Source organism: Papaver somniferum, chromosome 10 (genome assembly GCF_003573695.1).
Source record: "Papaver somniferum cultivar HN1 chromosome 10, ASM357369v1, whole genome shotgun sequence".
Taxonomy (NCBI): Eukaryota; Viridiplantae; Streptophyta; class Magnoliopsida; order Ranunculales; family Papaveraceae; genus Papaver; species Papaver somniferum.
Window position 1 is genome coordinate 727,366 of NC_039367.1, and position 11,441 is coordinate 738,806.

Consider the following 11,441-nt stretch of genomic DNA (forward strand, 5'->3'; position numbering starts at 1 on the left):
TCTTTATGGTTTTATGTGTTGCAATATGTTATGGGATATGTGTGTTTGCGTCCGTGAACTATTATTGTCTCATACGATGTCAAAAATTATCTCTTTCATATGTTGATATGCATGTATTGATACAAGATCGATGAACTTTTGACGAACAAAAATTAAGTCTATTATGTAATTTATTGATGGAAGATAGGTTAAAATCTTTTGTTTACAAAGATTAGGTCTATTACATGTCATTATGAAAATAGTGATGAAGATAAAATGAATCTTTGTTTATTCCACAGTATTGATCTTCTCGGATCCATATTTGTATGTATGTATTATGCGGCTCCATAATTCTTCTTATGTGAGAATTTCCAAATAAACTAATCATAAATTCATTTGTGGTTAATTTGGTTGTGTATTCCGATTAAATTAAATAATTAGTTCTCTTGTGATTAATTTGATTGAGAATTTTGGACACAAAAATCATTTCCTTTGTGATTTTTGGTGTCCAAAGAAAATCCTTCTTTTCTTGTAAAAGTAAGGTCGCTCTTGTTTTTCTTTCGAGAATGAAATCAAATGGGGGAGAGTTCTTTTGAACTTGCGCTTAATTTCCATATCTTTGTGGAGAGTGCGGCTGTGGAATATTTTAGGATTTATCTTGTATTTTAAAAAACTCCTTGATGAATGCATTTAGATTCGGCTATATGATTGCATCTAAACAAAGTTGATATGTACTTTTCTTTAGTCTTGAAGCATCTCCGTGGAAATTTCATTAGGATCCCATTTTCCTACCTTCGCCATTTTTTTTGACAAAAAGAGGGAGAATTAATATGTATTTCACACTAAAAATACATATGGTTTTCGGATCATTATGTAAGGGGGAGTGAGGGTCAAACCCATATGAAGATCCGAACTCGAAGCGTTACGGGTCGGAAAGAGACTTATGCATATATATTTCTCATAGTTATTATTTTTTTATTACAACAAATATTATTTAGCCTTTCTAATATGAATTTAAACATATGAATTTGCTAATCATTTGTAACAACATTTCCAGCAAAATTATTATTTCAAATTACATTTCAATCAATACAATGAAAAGATTCAAATCACTAAGCTACTCAATCCTAGCTTCCGCTGCGCGACTCTAATAAATCTGCAAGGATGTCAATTCGGGTGAGATGACAGCTCAATAGAATGTACCCTTATCTCTAAAGATGCGGAAACAAAATCATTTTATCAAGGAATAACATACAATAAGAAATACACTGCAACTTCAACGAATATATTCAACCAACAACGTTACCTCAAAAATATTATTTTCACTAAATCACCTAAGTCATTTGTTCAAACGTGAATTCAAAATACCACTATTGTTTCTAACAAATCATTTAATTAAGATTTCAAATAAGACTTCACAATAATACATCAACAAATCATCCAATTTATTTGTTAAATCATGAGTTCACAATACCAATATTATTGCCAATAAATCATCCATTTAGGATTCAACACACCAATTAACATCATCAATAATGTTTCCAACAACCCATCCTTTTAAGTTTCAAAACATGAGTTACATATCAATATTGTCACCAACAAACCATGAGTTTACGATACAAAATAATTCTCAACAAGTCATTCATCAATGATTCAACATATTTATTCACGTATTAATATCGTCACAGAGAAACCATGAGTCTACTAATCATCCATTTGGGATTTAAAACATCAATACACAACTCATCCATTTAAGTTCACACTTGAGTTCAACAATTCATTGAATTATATTTCGCACATCTCACTATCAAACTTTGAGTTCACGGTACAAAAACCTTGGTCCGTACACCCACCTATCTTTTATCGACACAGAAAGCCTTCGTCGATGGTCAGGAACAAAGGTTCCTATTGGGATCATACCCATCTGCTCTCGGGGATCATTACCCGTTTCATTCACAGTACGAAAACCTTGGTTCGTACACCACCTATCGTTTACCGGCACGGACAGCCGCCATCGATGGTCGGGAAATACAAGTTCCCATGGGGATCATTACCCATTTAACTCTTGGGGAACATTTCCCGTCGTTAGCATGGAATCATATTCCATCTAACGGAAAAACATGAACTCATTTCCTTTTTAAAATTATTTTACAAACAATACAAGCAACCATGGATTAACATATGACAAACAACATGAGTTTCTTTCAAGCATTCATGCAAACAAGTTAACTGCAGCCATATTTCATTATATGTTTCATGGTAATACTTTATCCGATCATCTTCAAACTTTACAGGGACATACATGTACCAGTCATGTACAACATATCAAAAGTTCACCGTAAACTAACAGTTCAAACAAAATATAATGAATTTATAATGACAACCTAAAAACTTGGCAGATTACATGTCATTACCAAAAAATTCATGATAAATTCATATCAACTTGAAATTGAGAAAATACAAATCACAATGAAAGATATCATATATTTCTACAACTTTTGTTAAGGGTCCAATTCATTTTAAAATCATTAAGGGTACCTTAATCAATCAAAAATGTGATAAGGAGAATCTGTCCAGAATTTTCAGAAATCATCACCCACATTAATTGAAACATTCAATGGTGAATCTACGGTGGATTATTCTCAAATTCTTACCAATGGTACCCAATCATGTTATATACCATTATTCAAAGGAGGATCATCAGTCAGATTCATCAAATTATACAGATAAATTCAGAACCCTAATGATATAAGATTAAACAAATTTAATATCAAAGTATACCACAGAAAAAAGAACACAAAGAGAAAAGGGTTAAACATTCTACCTCAATTAGATTGATCCTCTACTGATTTTCATAGCCCACTCTTCTAAAATAAACCTTATCTTCATTTCCTTCTTCTCCATAGCTTTTAGTTTTATCTCCTCTAACTCTCTCTCTTAATTTTAATTTACAAAACCTATACTAATACTAATACAACTAATAATAATTAAGTCACCCATTTACAATTATATTTTATTTATTCTAATTGTCTTTTCATTTTTCTCTCATATATTATTACTAAAACTAATTAGGTTATTTTATCTCCACCTAGCTCTTTTAATTCAAGCAACCCATTAGGCTAAGGCATAGGAAACAACAATCTAAACCATATGGTTAGATAATTTGGTTACAACCCGACCCGAAACCGTAACTAAAAATTACAGGGTATTACAGTTTTCATGTTCAGAGTATTGACTAAGGGGGAGTCATACATATCACCATAATATTGTTGTCGAAGTTGTGATACAATTGAATTTTGATACTGTGTAATAATATTATGACATTGTATAACAATGATCGAGAGCTTTTGTTTTCTCATTGTTATGGCTACAAATCTTCAACAATTATGATGTTGAATTGAACATCTATGGAATCATGGGATTACTTGGAAAAGACGAAATTTTCAAGTAATGTTGAAGCACCAAGGAGATCAAGCATGTGGACGAGAAGCTACAAAGTTTTATCTATTTTGTAATCCATATGTATTGATAGTTTTTCCATTAAAATTGCCAAAGGAGGAGATTGTTAGGGCATTGCTCGGTAGAACTCGCAAGCGTTGCTATATCAAGCCTATTTGTCAAATTCAGTTTTAAAAACTATATGTCTTGATTTCTAGTCTACTTATAGCTAAGTCTCGGATTAGGATAGTTAAGTGTAGTTGAGCTCCAGGATCCACGACGATCATCTTACGAAGACGAATAACTACTCAAGGAACCCGTGAAACTTCATCCGACTAAAAGGTATGTGGAGACTTGAACTTATCTATCACTCAAAAGTCTATCTACTCTATCTCCAACTCTTGAGACAAAATCGTATAAGTATGATAGTTTTCACACATACACATTTGTTATTTTCGAGCCGAGTTTACTCGCCTATCTTTTTCTCGAAATATGTGTTGGTAAGCTTTCGCTTTAACCACTTTTCATCTTTACCCGTGACAAAAGTCATATTGACGTTTCAATCTTGAAAATAGCTTTGATGATGATAGTTGTGAATAACGACTGTTATAACATTATAGAAGAATGTTTCAATGATTGAAATGTAGAGTTGATATTACGTAACCATATATGGATATAAGCATATATAGTGTATTCGCACATTAATGTATAAATCCATGTGCCGGAAACCAAGTATGTGCATATGAGTGCATACGGTATTGGTAAAGGAGACAAGTTGGGTACGCGTACGGGCGGAACTTTTCCTCCCGAAAAATTCTGCTGAGTTTGTAGATTGCAAACTAGTAAACCACTCACCTTATGTACGCGTACTGGCGGAAGTTTTTTACCTGAAAAATTCTGCTGAGTTTGTAAACTCAAATCCAGTAGCTAAGGTACGCATACCCGTACACGTACCCAAGCTTGTTATATTTCTCAAAGTGAAAGTTCATGGACTTAAACAATAAATTAATAAGGAACGCAATCTTTGCAAACTGTTGCTATATTTTTCATGAATTTGTTCAAATGAATCAAACCGATTTTGTTTCAATTGTGTCTATGCATAAAGACACAAGCAATTGAACAACTCTTCAACTAGTTTTTTTGAAGTCATTTGAACTAGTTGTGAAGAGGATGAATACAATTAGTATGAAAGTGCTCATATGGCTAACCATTGGTTAACTATTTGTGAACCAACCAAGTGTACACGTTTAGGTACGATTACTGAAACCTAAATGAAATACATTTTATTTGTGTGTGACAAGCTAAGTTTCGATCTAATTGTTGAAAAATATTAGATTGGTTAAATCAAGTTTTTCATCTGACGGTGAATATTGAATGCTTTGTTACCAAGGTAACTTAGATTATAAACCCTGATTTGAATCTAAATCAGGTTTTTCATCTAACGGTGAATATTGAATGCTCTGTTATATAATTGAAATATCACATGTAGTGCGTTAAGATCAATCAATTATAATATCCAACCTTTGGTTGTTGATTTACATTGATTGACACTTGGTTATTGGTTTTTGGTACTATCCAAGTTATTTCTATTGTATTTGATAAAGACTCGCAGATTTCTATTTGCTTGAGTATAGATCAAATAGAGAGACTGAAATATTAACTCCTCAATATACTTTTTACTAAGATTGAGTCTAACTGTCTAGTTAATTCTCTTAAAAGTATATTGGAGTTAATCCATACAGATTGCTAATCGAAATATTTGGTGAGGTTGCTAGACCCCCGCATTTTCAATATTTTAGTATCAAAATTCAAAAGTCGCTTTATTAGAGTCGTTAGGTTGGACTAGGAAGTATAGAAATATTGAGACATTTCAAGTATTAAGACCTGAAGAATCCAAAGATGTATAGACATCTACAAAGACATCATCCTTTCACTTGAGGTTAGTAATACAATAATTGACTTGTTTCCATTTCTATATCATTGCTTTCAAGTAGTTTTGATTGAAAAGATAACATGTGAAGTTATTACATGAAACTCTAGTATTAGATACTTTGTCATCTTATTATGATCAAGTGTCAAGGAAGAATATATTAATAGTTGTGAATAAATTATATTGGTTATTATATTACGAAGTATAATGCTTATCTTTTAAACTTCGTAATTGCCACATCAACATAACCTTTGTAACGCATTGCTAGATTGTGTAGTGAGTACTTAGGGTTGATCATGCCTACAAAATTATGTTCAATTACATGAGTTTAAGAAAGTAGACTAACGAACTTGTTTCGTAGTTGAAAGAAATCAAAAGGATTGATGGTCCAGTTTTCATTGAAGGTCTAAAGTTAGACTGATACTAACATATATAGGAAATCAAGGTAGAACTGATACCACCTTATGTTGGAGTTAAGGTAAAACCGATCCCTACCTATATTGGGAATCAAGGTAGAACTGACGCCTACCTACTGAAAAACGGGGGTCTAACAACACTACCCAATATTTCGCTTAGCAATCTGTATGGACTAATCCGAAATACTTTCTAGAGAATCAACTAGACAGTCAGACTCAATCTAGATAAAAGTATCTCAAGGAGTTAATATCTATCTATTATTTTGATTTACTCAAGCTAATAGAAATCAGCGTGTCTCTAATCAAACACAAGGAATAACTTGGATGGTACCAAAGACCAATATCCAAGGATCAATCAATGACAATCAACAACCAAAGGTTGGATTACTCTAATTGATGATCTAAATGCACAACCTGTATTATTTCAATTATAAAGGTAAAACAATATAATGCGGAAATTGAAATAACACAGACACCAGAAATTTTGTTAATGAGGAAACCGCAAATGCAGAAAAACCCCGGGACCTAGTCCAGATTGAACACACACTGTATTAAGCCGCTACAGACACTAGAATACTTCAAGCTAACTTCGGACTGGACTGTAGTTGAACCCCAATCAGTCTTCCACTGATCCAAGGTATAGTTGTACTCCCTACGCTTCTGATCCCAGCAGGATACTGCGCACTTGATTCCCTTAGCTGATCTCACCCTCAACTAAGAGTTGCTACGATCCAAAGTCTAAGACTTAACAATAAACAAATCTATCTCACACATACAAGTCTATTAAATGATCAATCTGTCTCCCACAGATAAACCCTAAAAGGTTTTGTTCCGTCTTTTGATAATAATCAAGGTGAACATGAACCAATTGATAATCCGGTCTTATATTCCCGACGAACAACCTAGAGTTATCAATCACCTCACAACAATCTTAATCGTATGGTAGCGAAACAAGATGTTGTGGAATCACAAACAATGAGACGAAGATGTTTGTGATTACTTTTTATATATTGCCTATCGGAGATATCAATCTCAATCCAATAAATCTGATTGTACTCGTACGATAGAAGATGCAAGATCAGATCACACAACTAAGATAAAAGTAGTATCGGTCTGGCTTCACAATCCCAATGAAATCTTTAAGTCGTCAACCCGGTTTTAGAATAAGAAAAACAAAGGTTAAAGGAGAAACGACTCTAGCACGCAAACTAGTATCACACGTAAGGTGTGGGGATTAGTTTTGCACAATACTAGATGTATCATTTATATAGTCTTTCAAATCAGGGTTTGCACTTAAGTTACCTTGGTAACAAAGAAATCAATATTCACTGTTAGATGAATACCTGATTTAGATTCAAGCTAATATTTCTCAACCATTAGATCGAAAACTTAGCTTGTTACACACACTTGACAATGCATTCTTCTAGGTTTGTTAACCGTACCCAAACGTATGCACTTGTTGGTTCAACAATAGTTAATCAAAATGTTAGCCATATGAGTATTTCATATCAACCATGTTCTTCTTCACCATAACTAGTTCAAATTACTTCACATGAACTAGTTAGAGAGTTGTTCAATTGCAAGGAAATCTTATGTCACTACACAAGACACAATTGAAGCAAAGATGATGTGATTCACTTGAATCGGTTCATGAACTTTTATATCCACGGTTTGCAAACTGCATTCCTTAGTCTTTTTAAGTTTAAGTTCAGAAATCATCTTCAGATATATAACCTTCTCAAGTTCGCAGACTAGGTTCGCGGACTTAAGTTACCGGGTAGAGTTTACAAACTCCGGCAGAAATTCTCGGGTATGAGAACTTCGCCGGCTCGCAAACTTAGCTTCACGCAAGTAGTTTGTCAACTCCATCATAAATTCTCGGGTTTGAGAACTTCGGCAGTTCGCGGACTGGGTTCGCGGACTTGGCTCACGCCATTCTCCGGTTCTCTTGATCAACAAAGTTCGCAAACTTTGGTTCAAGGAATAAGACTTATAAATAAATGTGTTTCCACAACAATATTATGCCCACCATTGGTTATGTAATCTAAAATCTCATTTCAATCGTTGAAACATTCTTAGAGGACGTTATATAGTTGTTACACCATTTCTCGTCAAAGAGATTTTCAAGATGATTGAAACATATCATCACTTTCGTCACATGGTAAAGATAAACTGGGTTAAAGCGAAAATCTTACCAACTCATATTTAGAGATATAGATAGGTGAGGTATACTCGGCTCTAAATACCAAATGTGTATAATCAAGTCTATATATATAGCATACGACTTTTTGTCTCAAGAAGTAGGAGATAGAGCAGATAGGCTTTTGAGTGATAGATAAGTTCAAGTCTTCACATACCTTTTTGTCAAGAAGTTCCACCGGTTCCTTGATTAGTTCTTCTACATGTATGATGAATCGCCATGAAGTCCTTGAGCTCAACTACACTTTCTATCCTAGTCCGAGACTTGGCTATAATAGACTAGAAATCAAGACTTATAGTTTTGGTCACTAACATTGACAAACATGCTTGAGATAGCAACGCATGCGAGTTCGACCGAGTAATGCTCTAACACCTACATTGGAAGTCATGATATAACGGATCCAAAAATGCAAAACTGATTTCTTTAGTCAATATGCTTTAGGGTTTGTGTAATTCTGGAAATTGGGTTTGCAAAATAAGAAAGTTCAAGATGTCGACATAGTTAGTAATTTGAACATGAGCACTTATTTTTCAAAGATATTCCTTAATAGTCAAGGTGAGATCCCAAACCGTAATGTTTGAGAATCTTTTTGAGATTCTCGAATGTATATGTTTTTATTTTACCACCAAGCAAAACATATCTATGGAAAGATATATTAGTTAACTGCTAGCTAATATCGTATATAGGTTGGAATTAGACAAAATTGAATTTAGGTGATTTATTGCATAACTTGAGAATGTTTTCAGTTATGGAAATTTCTTGGTGTGCAAACTACGTTGGTCTATATATAATGAGGTTTATTCTTCTTACAAACTTATCCAGAGGTAAACACTTTGTATCGTGGTCACTGTTGTGGCATACTAATAGTATTACTTGTAATACTATATTGGAGATGAAAGTAACATAATAAGGGAAAATCTATTATGTCCACTAGTTTAAAGACTTCACTGGGATCAATAAGCTCTAGACTAGGGCTGTCAATGGATACCCATTACTCGGAACCAGAATCGAACCCGGTAGAGTCGGTCCGGGTCTGGATCCTAAAGTTGGGCACATCAACAACTTACGACCTTATGGGTAATTACTCGATTGGACCCAAATGTTGATGGGTCCAAATGGGTAATACCCGTCGGGTACCCTGTTATTCATCATTATATTCATCTTTTTAGTAAAATTATAAGTATTTTGCTAGTTTTGGTTTTGGTTTTGATTTTTTTTTTCATTTTTCATTTTTTTCTTACATTTAATATTTATTTAGTACATTAATAAAGAAATAATAATAAATTTTTATAAAAATAATTTAGATTCAAGTTAAACAGAGAAAGAAATTCAGTTTTTAAGATCTTTTTTTATAGTTTTTTTAATACCCGAACGGGTACCCAAAACCGATGGGTACTTGAGATTTAAACGGGTCCAGTTCTGGGTTAACAAGGAACCAGACCAAGAAGGGTTAGGAACCAGACCCGACTTTTATAAGTAGGATTCGGGTCTGGGTCTAATGATACCTGGAGGACCCGGACCCATTAACAATCCTGGTCTATACAGTACTGTTGGCGGAAAACTAGAATTCATTGTTATTTTAGTTTTCGATTATTGATTGATTGACTAACGGTTGTTAACTCTTGATTGCACCGAGTTTGATAATTCTTGAGAGCCTTATCTTCTTATATAAGGTCACTCAAACTAGATCAAGAGATTAGCGGTAGTTCAGATCTGTCTTTAAATCTGATATTGACTTGTGATCATCCATTGTTAACATACTACGATCTGTGCCTGATCGATCATAAATTAGAATCAAGTTTGTTATTGTGCAGGTACAAAATAATACTTTGAATATTTGAAGACAAGAATATTTTTTCTTATTGGTTTCGTATCTTTGTGATTTGCTTCGTCCACAAACTTGAGCGGCTGGGATCCGACTAGATTTCGTTTATCTTTGATAGGCGATTGACTGGATAGTATATTTAGATCAACAAGCTATCATTCAGTGGTACATTTTAGTATCTGAATTTGGTAGCTCTGTTTAACTTTGTCTGGTTAACTTGCAATATCTTGGAAGATCTAACCCGACAAAGGAGTTCATTGATTTAAACAGAAAATCCTTTGTCAGAGATCAACTAGAATATCTTTGATTTACTTCTTGAGATATATAAGAAGAGTGGTTACCAAATACATTTGTCATTCATTTTTTGGAAGACGATCGAAATGGTTAAGTGCTTGAAGTCTTCGCAGCGGGTGAAGCAACTTAAGATAATGGACTCTATCTTAGGATTCCCATGTGTTGGCCGAATTGTTTATAGGCGCAGGGATACCGAGGAAACTAGGTAATAAAGGGGTAGTTTACTTGGACTCAACTATACAATGTTGGTAGTGGTCTTTGTATAGCGGATTAATTAGGATAGTATTTAAAACTGGACTAGGTTCCTGGGTTTTTCTGCATTTTTTTCGGTTTCTTCCTTAACAAAATTATGTTGTGTGCTTTTACTTTACTTTCCGCATTATAATTTTTTAAAGTTATAATTAAAGTAATTTCACTTGGGTTGATCCATATAGTTGCTTTCGGTTTCGAGCCAATACTATATACCAAATGTATACCTTGTGGTTTGCTATCTTCTTAACAGCCTTTGTTTGTATTAGATCACGCAAGATATCATACTTATAGGTTAATATCGAAAATATTATGGTATAGTTGGTGTTAGAGTACTGCTCGGTCGAACTCACAAGTTTTTTTTTTTATCTCAAACTTGTTTTCAAGTTTAGTTGATCAAAACTATATCTTGATTTTTAATCTACCTAAGTCAAGTTTCATACTAGGATTAGAAGTGTGTAGTTGAGTATCAGAAATAACCGAACACCCTTGGAGATTGAAGATTGGAGATCAAACGAAGATATCAACGAGGACTTCATCAACAAAGTTATGTGATGAATGATTTTACTTGGATTCTTATTCAATACAACCTTTATAATTTATCAAAATAAGTGCTCACTCTATAAAATAATTTTGATGACGGTAAACATGCATTTATGTGCGAACTCGAGTATATTTGAGCCATGACTTTAGTGATAACCATCTTTGTTAACTAAAACGCACATGGAATAGGTAAAAACACATTCCATCCTATGTCATTCTTCTCTGCTTGGATTTTGATTATGTAACTAAATAATAATAATGAACAACATTCTACATTCAATTATTTTATCGTATTCAGTCAATCTTTTTTTCCGGTTGATGCTCTTGATTTTTCCATGTATATTGGATAAGTTCGTGACATGATGTTGTTCTTTAACTATAAAAGGTTGCAGTCTTAGTATAAAGTCTAACGCAACAGTTAAGATCAGTTGCCAGCTATCCTGTTAAGATCAGTTGGAGTTATGTCCATCTAAGATCAGTTGGAGCGGCATCTCACACCTTTGTATTTGAATTTTGTAAGATTTAGATGTTGATTATTATTTCAATGAGGAACGAGTGTTTCTTTTG